This window comes from Diospyros lotus, chromosome 5 (genome assembly GCF_014633365.1).
Source record: "Diospyros lotus cultivar Yz01 chromosome 5, ASM1463336v1, whole genome shotgun sequence".
Classification (NCBI taxonomy): domain Eukaryota; kingdom Viridiplantae; phylum Streptophyta; class Magnoliopsida; order Ericales; family Ebenaceae; genus Diospyros; species Diospyros lotus.
The window spans coordinates 24256878-24273289 of record NC_068342.1 but is presented as its reverse complement, the minus strand read 5'-3'; the positions used below and the strand labels follow the sequence as shown (position 1 = coordinate 24273289).

The 16412-nt window shown below is 35.5% G+C and overlaps 1 long non-coding RNA gene across 1 annotated transcript; it reads left to right on the top strand.

Annotated features, from left to right (window-relative positions):
• Positions 1–7135, top strand: LOC127802626 (uncharacterized). Its single transcript, XR_008023312.1, has 6 exons — positions 1–179; positions 582–788; positions 872–972; positions 1057–1158; positions 6248–6881; positions 7013–7135. It is a non-coding gene; the product is annotated as an uncharacterized LOC127802626 (long non-coding RNA).
• Positions 7136–16412: the final 9277 nt, after the last annotated feature.

The window sequence follows — 16412 nt, the reverse complement described above, 5'->3', positions numbered from 1 at the left end:
TTTTATTCTATTTCTTTTCCCCTCGTGCGGGTCCTCGCTCGGGTTCTTCGGCTTGGTCGGGGTATTCAGGAAGGGGTCTCACACAGACTCCATCAGAATCATCCACCCCACACTATCTCAGGATTTTCCATCGACAGGCTCGTCTACATCACGCCATTACTGGACAGTTAATGTGATAGGTATGCACAAAATATTTAAATTGCGTGTAATTATTATATACTTGCATTAATTATTAAATTAGGTATATGTATTTTGATTAACAGATGAACATGGAGTTATAAAACAAGAAAAACTATAGGTTAAGGATGTTTGGTTGCTTGCACATGGAAGGCATGTCATGTTAGAGTTTAATGAGACGCTCCAACCCATAGGAGATGCAGCGGGACTATTTGGAGGGATTTTAGGGGAGCTAGCTTATGATTTTGTCGCTTTTCCTGTCAATTATGAAAGCTGGCATAAAGTTCCAAACGCATATAAAGATGAAATTTACAAAAATAGAGTCATGGTAATTAACTAATATTTGTTGTTTTGATATATTTTTTTGAATATTTTGTTATAATTAACATTCTTATTTTTTGAAGGAAAAATTTAATGTTGACGAAGGACATGTGAAGAATTTCATTTTGAGAAACATTGGAAAAAAATGGAAGGATAATAGATGCAAGTTATACCACGAGTACTATGATCCCACTATTGGTTGAGAGGCAAATCTTTTAAAACATCCACCAGGAATCTCACAAGACTAGTGGGCAAGTTTCATTGATTATCGTGCACGCGAGAAAACTAAGGTGATGTTACTAATCTTGCTTATAAGAGTACTACTCTTTATACAACTAAATAAGTATAATTCAACTAATGATGTTCTTGTTAGATATTTAAGAGATGTGTCTACAAAATAGTGAAAATCGATCCAAATTGACAATCCCACACACTGGAGGATCAAAGAGTCTAGCAAGAAAAAAACATGAGATGGTAATATTACAAAAATTTATCCTAAGTATGAATTTTTCATTCTAACATCAACTAACATTTATGTAAAATTGTTCTAAATTATAGGAAATTGAGAGTGGTCAGCCAGTGAGTAGGGGTTTATTATACATCATGACACATAAGAAGAAAGACGGATCCTTTGTGAATGAAGGAGCACGAACTATAAGCGTAAGTTTTGACACAAGCTTAAACTTTACTTTCAAATTTATTTGTTCTTATAGTGTTTGTTTCTAGACACCTTTTGCTTTTGTTTCCCAGTTATATCGTAATTCTTAGACCTTTTGCTTGTTTTTATGTCTTTGTTTATTAGAGTCTGAAATTGGTCCCCTCTTTACATTATTAATTTGCAAACATAAAATAACAAACTATAAAAGCAGAAACTTACCACCACCCTATTTTGTAGAAGAAACAATCCTGTTGTAATAGATACCTGATGTTTAGAGTGCACGTTTAAGAGAAACAAAAATCTATACAAGAAATTTTTTTTCAAGATAAGCAGGAATAAGTTGAAATTTGAAATTGGCTCAATGGTTTGTTGAGACTATGGTGCCATCTCAAATCATGCTTCCTAGAGACAAGTATGTGAATGGCAATTATTTTCTACTTTTCCAAAAGAAATACTCCAAAATATTTGCATGGGTTTGAAATTAGGATTTTTCATGCATCTAACATTTCGGTTCCTACCTGTTTAGTGAAATCAAAGAAAAGCAGCACTTTTTATATATGTATCATAAGAAGGCCCAGCCAAATTCTTGGTTGGCACAAGAATGTCCACTAGAGCTAGTGTTCTAACACAAAGCACTTAGTAGTAACTGAAATCAGACATGCTAATGTAGACTGCATAATTATCCACTTCATCGAATGGAGGAAACTTTAGGAGAAAGCAGGAGTGTCACTAAAGCTGGAAAGTATTTGTGTAAATTTTATAGTTTTTTTTCTTCATTAGATAAGGGAAATCTTAGAGAAGTTGGAACGTCTTGAATCTTCAGGTAGATAGTAATGAAAAAGTTCTACAAAACAAACTGTGACCATTCGAGCTCCCCATACGCCTTATGGTTCCTCAGCAGACAGAGGTTGTCATGGTTACATCCATGTAGGATTGCCAGCACCTGGTGCCCCCTCCTACCCTTTTTTAGCACCCCGCAAAAAAAGAGAGTTTCTTATAAATTTGATGTGGAAAGTTGCCTATTACTCGGATTTCATAAATGGTTGCATCTTCTTATCCGTTAGGGTTAGTGGCAACAAGAAAGAATATTTGAGTCTTGTTAACTCTTACCAAGAATAAGTTCTTTAATACAGATGCACAACTAACAAACAACAAGCAGCAGAGGTCAGAAAACATCATGGTGACAAGAAAGAATTTTGAGGTTTGATTTAGCACTTACCGACAATACGTTCTTTAATACAGATGCACAACTAACTACCAAGAAGAGGCAAGGTCCAGATAGCATAGCTATCCATGAGTAACTGGACAACAATGGTATGGTTGAAACCTTCATTTAGAGCCAGATATAAACAACATTAACACAAGCAGCAGAAGAAAATTGAAGTAGAAATAGATTGAATAGCAAAGGATCGGTAGTGGCATACTGCTCCAATACGAGACACCATTATTGGCCCAAAATTTCTCTCCACCAAGGGATACAAAACTAGCTGGAAGAGTAGGAGAGAAAAACCTAATAGTTTATACAGACACACACACACACACACACACACACACACACACACACACACACACACACACACACAGAGAGAGAGAGAGAAGGTGTCAGCCATCCAATGCCCTGAAGGAAATATTACATATAGATGCAAACTTTAGCAGAGTAACAAATATATGAATTTTCTGGTTGTTATTTTTTAAAATTCCAATTGATTCATGGTAAAAAAAATTCTTTGCAATTGAATTGATACTCTAGATTTCTAATATAAAAAAGTTACTTTTAGTGCCTGCTATCTTTAAAATTAAATTCGACGATGATTAACCATAATGCTTTAATTGATATGAAGTTCTCAAAGGCAGCAGTCCCTTATTTTAGAACTGTAACCTGAAGTATGCCAAAAGCAAACACCATTTCCATAAGGTATAGTTGATGATGATGATTTGTTTCCCTCTCTCAGGTTCAAATTTTTTTGCCAAACAATGTTCTAAATGCTCTATTCAAACCCTACCATGTTGGGCTTGTCTAATTTAGGGCTATGTATGTGCTTTATGTTTTCAACTCATAGACATGTGTCTAGTGTCTTAAACATGTCAGAAAATGGAAATAATAATAAAATTAATGTAGTTATTTGGTTGAACATGTATTTTGGCCTTGTCAATAGAGTACTCATGGAGAAATAAAAAAGTTAGGGTACTTTTTAGCATGTTCTGTAACACCCCCTCTCCTAGAACTACCCGAGAAGAGGTGCTACGGGAAAAATAAGATAAACTAACTGATAATCTGAAATTTGATACCATGACTGAACATCTCAATCAACTGGAATAAAAACTCTGAGTCAATATAGACTGAAAAGCACAAACTCTGTCTAAGGGACAATCCCTAAACTAAAATATAAAATAGATCTAAACTGAGAAAACACTATGAAACTCAACAGACTCCCAGACATCTTTTATCTTAAGCTGCTCCATGTACACACACTACTAAACACTGCTGCTAGGCCCCACATCTGATACTCCCCTGCTAGAACCTGGAGGCGTGAAGAGTACAAGGTGAGCTACAAAAGCTCAGCAAGTAATAAGCTGGAAAGAATACTGAAGCTGAATCAAAGAATATCGATATTGATAAATAGATAATTGAACTTGTACTAGATAATCACTGTCTGATTGCATTCATAAAAATGTAATGCACATAAACTGTAAACTAAATGCAGGTATGCAACTTTGGCTCATAGGCCCACATAATCTGATAATACATACCTGTCTGAACCGAAACTTGCATACATAAAAACTATAAGCACATACTGTGGGCAAAGCCCCTAGGCCCCTGGTTGCCACAGGCGAGCAACTCATAAACTGAGCTAAAACTGAAACTGATGGGATCCCCACGGACAAGCCGCCTGGCGCGCATAATGCAATGCAATGCAATGCTCACATAACTGCTAGCACACGATATGTAGTGCTCCATATAAAGTCTTGCTCAATGCTCATACCAAAATGTATGCACATAATCTCACAAAATAATGCTGATCATGTTATAATAATGCTGAACATGATATGATCTTCATCTATATATTAGAATACAAAGATTCAATGAACTATGATTTAGGGTATGGGTATGATTAACTTGTCATGTTCTGGCTTATGAATTCAATGTTAAAAGGTATTGAATATATTAATTGAATTAAACTTGAATTAGGACTCACTGGAAGCTAAATTGGATTTCTAGAAAAGTCATCAGGATATCAGGAAGGATATCCGGATATGATGAAAGACATCCGGATATGAAGAAGGTTCATCCGGATACACTGACATTCAAAGCAGAAGCTATTCGGATATGCTAGGAAGTATTCAGATATGAACTAAGACATCCGGATATGATTTTGGTCATCCGGATATCTCACTAATGCATTCAGATATAACTGGGGACTATTCGAATGAAAAATTTAACTTTTGAGGGAGGCATCCAGATATCAAGTGAGACATCCAGATATTATCTTGACCTTTCCGGATGTATAAACAAACCATTCAGATATCATACTCGAAGAACTTTAGATACATCCGGATACGATACAAGGTATCCGGATATTAAAACTTAGAGTAATAGAACTTGCAATCCAAAATGGATAAGGATTAATAGAACTTGCAATCCAAAATGGATAAGGATTAATGGAACTTGCAATCCAAAATGGATGAGGATTAATGGAACTTGCAATCCAAAATGGATAAGGATTTATAGAACTTGTAATCCAAAATGGATAGGGATTAATAGAACTTGCTCATAACTTCACTGTTATACACATATATATATACGTCTCTGCTTACTGATATAAAATCTGAGAACTCAATGAAGAATTGGAATAATCTGAAAAACTTATATGAACCTGTAATGGAAGGCATTACAAGAAGAATACTTGCTTGATAGAACTCTTTGATCGAACCCTGGAGCGATCCTGGAGACTCTAGCAAGCCTCTGCTATCTCTTGGCCTTTCTGTTCTTCACACGGCGTGAAGAAAAGCTAAGGTAATGGGCTCTATATATAGACATAAAGTCCTAGATCTCTTTCTTTTTATAACTTGAAATCCCTCTCCCAATTGAACTTGGAGACTCTCAAAACCTTCTCCTATTGGGACTAGGAGACTCTTAATCCAAATCCATCTCATACATGGATTCTCATTCTTCTTTAAATACATACTCCCACTTAATTAATAATAATACAAAAAATATTATTAAAACTCTCAAATAATAATAAAACTCTAAAATTACCTTCATGCCCTTGCATTTAATCCATAAAATAAATGCCATTTAAATGCTATTTAAATACTATTATCTCAATTAAAAATCACTAGTTTGCCACCTTGGCAAATTCTTTAACTCCAAAATTAAAAAGAAATAAATGCTATTTTTTTCCTTCAAAATCTCTAAATTGCCACATTAAATAATTAATTGGAAAAATTGCTTAATCAAATACTTCAACAATTAATTAAATAATTCTTGAATAAATATTAGGCCCTCTAATAGGTCATTACATGTTCAATGCATGTCAGAGATGGGTACAATACCTAAAATGAAGTGTCTGTGCTTCCTGGGTTGGGGGCCTTCTAGTGCCCACAGTGGTGAGAATATGTTGGCTGCTGTCAACAAAGGATACTCTTGAGTTAGTGCATCTACAAGAAGAGAAGATGCTAGCTGCAGTGGACAGTTTTCCTATGTGGGATACTGATTATCTAGTAACCACATTTTATATTTTACTATCATATTTATTTTACTGCTAATAAACTTGTATTTCTTGTTCATTTCATCTAGAGGTTCTCCTCTTAGTTCAAATGTGTTAATGTGCTCTCAAATAATTTGTTTTTCTGATCATAAAATTTTTAGCTGAGTATCTGTTAATTAGTGTTTGCACAGGAGATTACATATAGCCATGTACTTTGTTATTTATTCCTTTATGAATTAGCAAAAAAAGAAAGTGCGACTTTCTTAGACTACTGTTATTTGTTTCCTCATTGTCAATTTGACTGTCAGGTTCTTAAGATTACTTTCAGAGTATGACTGGGCCTTTTCTGCTTTGGTTGTTGACATAAATGCTGACTTGATAGGGAATGATGATAAGGAAATTAATGTGAGTGCCACTGTTGTGTAATTAGCTTGATGATGGCCATATCTTATCTGTCAATTCATTTCTTTCACTTCACTTTGTTGTAATGTTCAAAATTTATGACATCAGTTGATTTCCAATTTGATAGGGGAATTTTATGTCAAGTAGAAAAACATCCATATTTATATAGAAAAAATTTTGTGAGTTGATTTGCTGGTGTTAATCGGAGTTTTTTGTGAGTTGATTTGCTAGTGTTTAGTTGTTATTGATATTGTTTTTTAATCCATACATATACAGGACAAAACTTTTGACATTGAGAGTCAAGGCACATCTCCACAGTCAGTCTCCTTACACGATTCACTTGCTCAAGTGCTAGGAAAAGAACACTCAGGCCGAGTCCAAATCAAGTTTTTGGGACCGCTAATCAATTAAATGGGATATCTTCATCTTCCAATAATACCAGTCCATCATGTCAAGAACAAGTGAACTTTTTGACAGAAGAATTACGAACTAATAAACAAAAGGTTCAAAGTTCAGAGTCGCAGCTACAAAATTTTCAAGGTGTAGTGAGTTTTCTTTTGACAAACGTTGTGGCGAATATACCACCTGAGATTGTTGCAATGCTCAATTCAATGGTATGTTAATTCTGAAATTATTAATTTTCATTTTTCATTTTAAGTGATTGTTTATGTTTATGCCTACAAATACTTTTAAGAGTATGTTTTTATATTTTGTATACATCTAATACAATTTTAATTATTTCAAGCACCGGATGCGAATACTGGACAAGCTTCACCAGCGGGAAGGCGGTCTTCGATATCTAGTCATAACATTCATGATCCACCACAACTTCCAGACCAACAAAATTGATGTATTGTTAAAATATTTGAACAACTTGACTTCTAAACTTTTTAAATTTCATTTTGATATGTAAGTTTATTTTGAATGGACTTTGATATTTTACATGTTTGGATATTTAAGTTGGAATCTTTATAGTTTGTTGATTAAATAGATGGAGATATTGTGTTTGTGAATTTGGTGTATTGTGTGTTGTGAATTTGGATATTTATGGGCCATTTAGGTACACAGGTAATCAGGTATTTCAAGGCAGATAGGGTAAGCAGGTATTATTGAATTTAGCAGCGATTTTAAAACCGTTGCTATATTTTTAATAAGTTCATTTAGCGGCGGTTTGTAAACCGCCACTATAATTTGAAAGAAATTAATTTAGCGACAATTATAAAACTGCAGCTAAGACATTTAACAATAGCGGCGGTTTTATAACTGCCGCTAAGACATTTAACAATAGCAGCGGTTTTAGAAACTGCCGCCAAATTTAAAATTTAGCAACGGTTTCTCAAACTGCCGCTAAAATATTTAATTTATTTAAGTCAATAATTACAACAGCGCGGTTTCACAACCGTCACTAAATTCAAAAGAACCGTCGCCAATTGCGGCAGTTTAGAAACCGCCGCTAAAAATATCATTTAGCAGCAATTATACCAGCGGTTGCTAAAAATCGCTGCTAAATGCCGCATGACAGCTATATTAGCGGCGGTTTTTAAAACCACTGCTAAATCACTTTGAGACGGTTAGAAACCACCGCTAAATGCCAAAAAAACCGTCTCTAAAAACCAAATTTTTTGTAGTGTGGTATTGCTTGCGGCTTCTTCCAGCTTCAGTTTCAGGAATGCGTAAGTGAGGGTTGCTCTATTACATTCACAATTCATCAGAAAACATTTTTAATATCTCCTATCTTTGTGCTGATAGGTATAAGAGCCTCTATTCCCATATCTTGACTTACCTAGGGAGTAAAAATTTTGTGTCTTTTGTGTCACTTGTTTTGATCAATTTATATTTAGCTTTCTTGAAAATTCTTACGAATTAGAGAGATTTTGTGAAATTGGTAAAATTTTATTCTAGAAGTTTTGGTCAATTTGTTCCATTTTTCCTAACAATTGTGACTACTGTGTATCTCTATCACAAATTCAACAAAACTAGCTCTATTTGGCGCTGCAATTCTAAACGACCTTCCATTATTTATAACCACCTATTTTTTGCATTCATGGCAATTCTAAATTTCTCTTAGTTTAAAAAGGAAAATAAAGATTTCTAAAAACTAATTTAATTTCATGCCTAATAAGTCAACAACATAAGCTATACTTGCAAAAATCTAAAAAAAGGTCGAGGGGTAAACAGAATTATTTATATATGAAGTTTATAGGCGTGGAAAAAAAACCTACAACAAAATCTTTAAAGGAATCTTATGAAAATTTTTAGAAAAGAATGCACCATGAGTTGTTTATTAAAGACATACCCTATCTCTCCATTACTCTCTCACAATGTCAACTGTACCCACTTGATTTCTCTCCTCATCTGTGGTGTACACGTTGTAGTATTTTGCGCCGTTTAACCTCTTATTCACCCATAACTTACTTTTGGCATCTAACAAGCCCACATACAACACACTATATAAGAATATAATTAACATCTAAGGCTCACTAGACGAGTCGTTACATATTAAATCTTATCACTCACAGGATACATATAGTATTAAGCATTAAAAATGGGTGAGCACCCACCACCTTGAGGGAGTGATTAAATCCTCTCAGTCATAGGATACATATAGTACTAAGCATTAATAATAAAAAATAATGGGTGATCACCCACCACCCAGAGGGAGTGATTAAATCCTATCACTCACATGATACATATAGTACTAAGCATTCAAAATTTAAAAAAATGGGTGATCACCCACCACCTGGAGGGAGTGATTAAATCCTATCACTCACAGGATACATACCTCGAACAATGTTGGTATCACAAATAATTATCAACTCCATTAACATACTGCTCAGAAAGTCTATCATCCAATTGCATCCAATTCCTATCCATTGTACTAGATATAACAAAAATTGATAGTATTAGAGATAGATTAAATTACAGAGCACGAGAATATGGGATAAAAGCACTACCGGTATTCATGTACATATATATATACATATATATATATATCTACCAACCTAAAAGAAACAAAGCTCTTATATTAGTATTCTTTACATATATATTAATAATTCAAAAAAGTTAAAACTTTTGACACACGCATGGCATGACTCAACTGTTATACACACTTGGTATGATCTATACTAAGTTGTTAACCTAAATCTTAAAAACATGTGGGAATTTGATAGTTAGATGTTTTTGCTAGAAATTTTGGATTATTTATAGTATATTTATGGAGGTCGTTAAATCTTGAATGTGGTTAATTCTGGTTAGCCCTACTATCACAGAAATATGTGACTTAGGTTATTAATGAATTTTCTTTAGGAGAAAGAATGTTAACTTTTTAGTTGTTAACATAGTAGTAGTGCTCATTCTGTTTCCCTTTCATAATTGATATATAATTTGTTACACGTAGCTTGTAGTTAGATATTTATGACTTATGTTTAGTATTTTTCTATTTCTATTTCAGTGTGCATATAACAAATCCCTTCCCATTTGTTAATATTGTAATCCAGTGAAGATATAACCATAAGAATGGCATACATTGAAAGAAGCTCTACTTTGACCATGAATGAGGAATGTCGCTATTACTTGGTCTTAACATGAATGATAACCAACCTTGAAAATCATAGAAAACCCATCTATCTGAGATTCTGGGTAGACTCTCTAAAAGAAGAACCATGCTGCATGGCATAATGGCAATGCAAAAAAAATATGAATGGGCAGTCTCTTTTTTTTCTCCACATGGACAGCGTGCATCATCAGCACTCCTGACTCTTCCTAAATCTTTCAATCTTTAGCAAGTTTAACACAATATTCTACATTTTGATGCATCAAGTTTGTTCTTGATGCTTCTTATTCCCTAGTTCTCAGCCCCTGTAAGCTTTATAGAGCTCTAATTCTTATCTTAAGTAGGTATTCATTAGCACAAGTTAGTGCAATCTAAGTGCAAGGGTACTAATGATGTGAATCAGGTTGCTAAAGCCTCACAAGATTTGTTGAGCATTAATGGAGGCCTAATAACAAGATTTGGGGTTGATAGATTGAATGATTGATAAGATTTACAAGATTGCAAGATTTGGGGTTGATTGATTGACAAGATGTAATGCCCCGTTCCCACTCGCGGGTGTTACCGACGATAATCTCCTGGATTCCTCGCCCCAAAGCCAGAATTTGAAGGGTAGACTATGTTTCGTGACGAAACGCCCTAGGTGGGAACTAGGCTTCGTCTGGCCCTTCGCTTACCCAGGATCCATAAACACCCTAGGACCTCGCGAGTTTCTTATGAACGAAGAAATAACCCGCTACACCGCCTAAGGGCCTCAAGATGCTTCTTAACACCGGGCTAGACTAAGGGGAAACTCATACTCAGAAAATCCTCCAATTTTCCAACATTTCATCACTCGGGGACTCCTTCGGGGAATTTTATAAAAATTTTCTATAGCCCAAAATCTCCCAAAATTGGGCTTAATTATTCCCCCCTTTTTTCCCCTAATTTCAGAATTTTTCCGCCTTTTGCGCGGGCCCCACGGCCAGCCGGGCCCGGCCGCAGCCCGCTGCCACGGCCACGCGGGCTGGCCGCGCCAGGCGGCCGCGAGCTCGCGCGCGGCTGGCAGCGCCTGCCTCGCCCGCACGCCCCGGCGCCCGTGCGCCCGCGCGCCTGGCAGCCCCCCTTGCTGCCTTCTGCAGCTGCCTCCACACTTCTTTTTTTTTTCTTTTTTTTTTCTTGGGCATTTAAACCCCAAATTTTCCAGAAATTTAAAATAAATAAATAACTCACTTTCCTTCAAATTTGTCTTTATTTCTCCAACAAAAATCCTTTTTATTTGCATTTTGGATGCTTCTCACAACACACCCCACAATGAGACTTACACCACAACTTAGGCTTCACATGCTATAAGCCAACATCTCATCCTAAAAATAAAATCAAATACTCTCAAGAGATGAAATACACCCATGATCTTAGGCTTTAACAAGCCATTAACAATCAAATAAAAAAAAATAATTTACAACATGCTTAGGCTTCCAAACCCAAGCAAAATTACATGAGTTCCCTAGGGTCTTCATTTCATCAAGCATGCTTAACCTTCCAAGATCCCTTCCTTCTTGCACATGAGATACCTACATGGTGAGGATAAAAACCTCATGAGCCATTAAGCTCAATAAGGGTGCAATGAAAAAAGTATGAACATGAATAAATAAATGTGATGCCAATGCATGTATGCAACATGGTTAGGGCTTCCACATCCTCACAACCACCTTGGTTTGAGGCTTTAATCTACCCTACCCCACTCAACCTCATGGCCATAGGTCCTAGAACAAACAACATGCCAATGCACACATAGAATTCATGCAACATACTTACAACTTGCAAGCCACCATCCCATGGGGCTATCCCTTACCTTAACTCCATTCCTTGAAGCTTGAACCCATTCTAGCTTTATTCCCACTCTTCTCCTTGAAAGAACCTTGAACAAAATAAATCCCATGGATTTAGAAGAAATACTTTAGGAAAAAGGAAGGAAACCTAGCCTTTAATGGCTAGAAAAATAATACCTCCCTTACCTTTCTTCTTTTCCTTTCTTCTCTTGGGAGAAAATTCTTCTCTTTTGCAAAAATGGGAGACTTCTCCATCTCTTTCTCTCTTCTTTCATTCTCTCTTCAAATGGCCAAAGAAGACAAGTCTTCCTTACACTTGCTTATTTGTATTATTTCTCCCATTATTCAAGAACAAATTCTAGCCTTTGGATCTTATGGATTTAAGAGAATAAATCCTAGCCCTTCACCCAAAGCACAATCCATGTGCTTTGTAAGAACAAATCTTGGCCATACACTTTACTTTTCAAGAATACATCCTAGCCATTGAAAGAAACATAACCCATGGCCTTAGTCTTCTTAAATCTCAACCATTGGATTTCTTTCACTTTTCCAAGACCAAATCCCCACCATTCAAGAAAGCACAATCCAAGACTTATGAGAGCTTAGATCCCAACCTTTGGATTTTCTTTGGAGATTAAATCTCCGCCTTCCACCTTATCTCTTCTCTTGGATTAATAAACCCACATGGAAATCCATGCCCACTTGAAGGATTTAATTTCATTCATTGGATTTAATTCCACTTTCAAGACAAATCCTCCACCCTTGGATTATCTTGAATTCCCATTTCTTTCTCATTTATTTAAATGGGACTATTTTCAAGCTATCATCTTGAAAGACATATATATACATAATACATATAAATTAAATCCCACATTTTCCAAACATTAATGGGTGACTAATTTCCCATTTTCTTTTGGAATTTTCTTTAATTCAAGTAATCATTACATCCACATGGCTAAAATGGCTCATCTTATTTTCTTTTCCATTTAAATAAAAGCCACCATTTTTGCTTGAACAAGAATATGCCAAGTGTCACTCTAAGACACAACTTGGCTTCCAAGCTTTAATCTCATCCATCCATGTGGACCACCAAATAAATACACCAATTTAGGAAAAATTAATTATTTCCACTCCCATAATTAATTTCCCCTTTTCCTCATATTTAATTCCTTTATGGAATTTCTCTCCAAAATTACTAAAATACCCTTTGTGAATTTTCAATCCCATTTATCTCCACATAATGCAAAATGGGAAATAATTCACTTCCACACTTAATTTCCATCTTGGAATTATCTCCAATTTACCAAATTACCCTTTATTGGACTTCATTATCCAAATTACCAAAATACCCCTCTCATAGGGCACCCTCAATCTCAAGGATCCAACACCTTCTCAAGGGCATTTTTAGAATTTTCTCACTTTCTTTCTCATTCTTTTAACACCTGTAACACCGAGTGTTACACAAGATTGCAAGATTTGGGGTTGATTGATTGATTGATAAGATTGCAAGATTTGGAGTTGATTGATTGATTGACAAGATTGCAATATTCGGGGATGATTTATTGATAAGATCCAGGCATATAAAAAGGAATAGTTGAATATTTGACCAGTTCCCTTATTTCCTACTTTGTTTTTAAATCTTTTCTATTTTAGATAATTCTTCTTTCTTTATTATCAAATTATGTTATTTCCTTTTTGTAATCAGTTCCTACTATGCCTAAGATTTGATTTATCTCCTTCTAGTTTAGGATTGGTGATCGGCTATATAAGCTAATGTAACTCGAGAGGAATTTAGTTTTTGAACAATATTAATAGTGAGAGTTTTCTCTTTGGTTCTTCAACGAACTATTTTGAACTTATCAAGATTTCATCTTGTGGCGTTCATCCTTGACTTATCACTCACAACTCTTCTCTTTTATCTTGAGTGTGGCGTCAACCCTATCCTTCTTATACCTTTGGTTCTTATCTCTTTATAGATAATGGGTCAAGGTCCTTTGTTTTGTTTATTACAAATCTGTTTTAGAACGATCCTTGGCAAAGGAACTATTATTGAGCGTCGGGTCTCACCTTCCTTCGTGAGGTTCACATCATTTGGTATCAGAGCTTGGCTCTAAATCAAGTTTGAACTATCCTTATTTTTGCTTTCATTGTTTATTATTTCTCTTTATTCCCGCACTATTGTTTGTTCTTCGAGTCTGCAACTTTGCCTATTTCTTCATCTTAATTTGTTCAAGTTTTGTTAGTTATCATTATATATAGAACAAAAAAAAAAGGTGGAAAGTTGGGAATTCCCAAAAAAAAAAAAAAAAAGGAAAGTTGGAAATTGAAAAAAAAAAAAAAAGGGAGTGGAAAGTTGGAAGTTCAAAAAGAAAAAGAAAGTGCGAAAATTGAAAATTCAAAAAAAAAAAAAAAGGTATAGAAAATTTAGAAATCAATTGAATCTGAATTAGTTGAAGTGTTGCTTGTCATCCAAGTTTTGATTGCATAAAGTGTGATGTCTATTTAGAGCAGTCGACCCTAGTTGCATCAAAATTCGTATCTCCTTTTCCTCTGCCTTTCTTATTCATTGTTTCATTATAACTTTGTTCTTTCGGCTTCTTAAATCCTGCCTATTTTTTTTCATCATTTACAAATTAACCCATTCTCATTCTTAGTGATTTGATTGGTTGAGTTTGGATTGTTGCAAGGAAAATTTTGATTGAGTTCATTTGAGTTCAATAAAGAACTAAAATATGAAGCTAAAGAGTGGAAAAAGGAAAGAAAGTGTGAGCTCATAAGAGGGTAAAAGCCAAGTTTGAGAATACACGAGTGTGAGTGCTATCAATCTTGAGAGGAAACACGTGAGGGAGTGTTTGTGAGGTTTCCTAACTTTGTTTTGCAGGGTATTAAACATGTCTCAAGAGAATGAAGCTCAGGAAAATATAGATTTCAAGCTCTTCTTTCAGTCCTTAGCAAAAATTTGAACGAATGGAGATGAGGTTTGATGAGATAAATGAGAAAATAGATAAAGTTGAATCTAGTTCACAAAGGGGGCAGCCACCTAGAGCTCCTACTGTGCAATGAAGAGAGAGACATCCACCTAGGTATGATTATGAAGATGACTATGGGGATGATCTAGATGATGATGATCGTGCCTCTAATGTAAGTATAGGCCGATTTAGGCGTGGGAATAGAGATAGAGGAGTTAGACATGGAGAAATGATTGATAACAACTTAGACAACATTAAGATGTAGATTCCATCTTTCCAAGGCAAAAACGATCTAGAAGTTTATTTGGAGTGGGAGACGAAGGTTGAAATGGTGTTTGCTTGTCACAAGTACTCTGAATTGAAAAAGGTAAAATTGGTCACCATCGAATTTACTGATTATGCTATTATTTGGTGGGATCAACTTATTTTGAGCAAGAGACGAAATCGTGAAAGGCCCATTGAGACATGGGAAGAAATGAAGGCTATTATGAGGAGGTGATTCATTCCAAGTCACTATTATAGGGACTTATTTCAGAAGTTGCAACGCCTTACTCAAGGTTCAAAAATTGTTGAGGACTATTGCAAGGAGATGGAAATAGCTATGATTCGAGCCAATGTGGAGGAGGATCGAGAAACTACCATGGCCAAGTTCCTAGTTGGATTGAACCATGATATTGCAGATGTGGTAGAATTACAACATTACGTTAAGTTAGATGACATGGTGCACATGGCCATTAAAGTGGAGTGACAATTGAAGAGAAAGGGGTCCACATGAATTGGGAAAAATTCAGGTTCTTCTTCAACATGGGAATCGAATTGGAGTGGAAAGGATGAAAGGCCTAATGTTGAAACCTTAAAAACTAACAAAGATGGAGGAGCACCAAATAAGGTAAAATCTGATACTCTACCTCCTAGAAATGAGATATCAAATGCTTTAAGTGTTTGGGGATAGGCCATATTGCATCTCAATGCCCAAACAAGAGAGTGATGATTTTGAAAGATGATGGTGATATTGAGACCGAAGATGAGATTGATAATAAGTCTGATAATGAGTCCATGCAACCTTTAGAGGATGCAAGTGGCATTGAGTACCCGGTTGATGGGGAGCTCTTGGTGGCAAGGAGAGCTCTTAGTGTGCAAGTCAAAACGGAGGCGAAAGAGCAACGTGAGAACATTTTTCATACTAGATGCCATGTCAACGATAAGGTATGCAGCATGATTATTGATGGGGGGATTTGTACTAATGTGGCTAGCACTAACTTGGTTGAAAATTTGAATTTGATGACTTTGAAGCATCCTAGGCCGTATAAGTTACAATGGCTAAATGATTGTGGAGAATTTAAAGTAACTAAACAAGTGTTTGTTTCATTCTCAATTGGGAACTATACAGATGAAGTTTTGTGTGATGTGGTGCCAATGCATGCTGGCCATATTCTTTCGGGGCGACCATGGCAGTTTGATAGGTGTGCAATTCACGAAGGTTATACCAATAGATTCTCCTTTGTACTTAATGAAAAACCAATTACTCTTGTACCCCTATCCCCAAGATAAGTGTATGAAGATTAAGTGAGGTTAAAAAAAGAGAGTGATAAGAAAAATGAGAGTGGGAGTTCAAGAGTAAGAGAAACTGTGATGATGAAAAAGGAGAGTGAGAGTTCAAAAGTAAGAGAAACTGAGACCAAACAGAAAGCAAAAGAGAGCAAAAAAAGAGAAGGAGTTTCGGTTAGTGAGGAAAGAAAAGAGAGAAAACAAGTGAACTATTATGTAAGAGAGAGTGAATTCAAAAAGGCTTTGTTTCTAAATCATCCTATGATT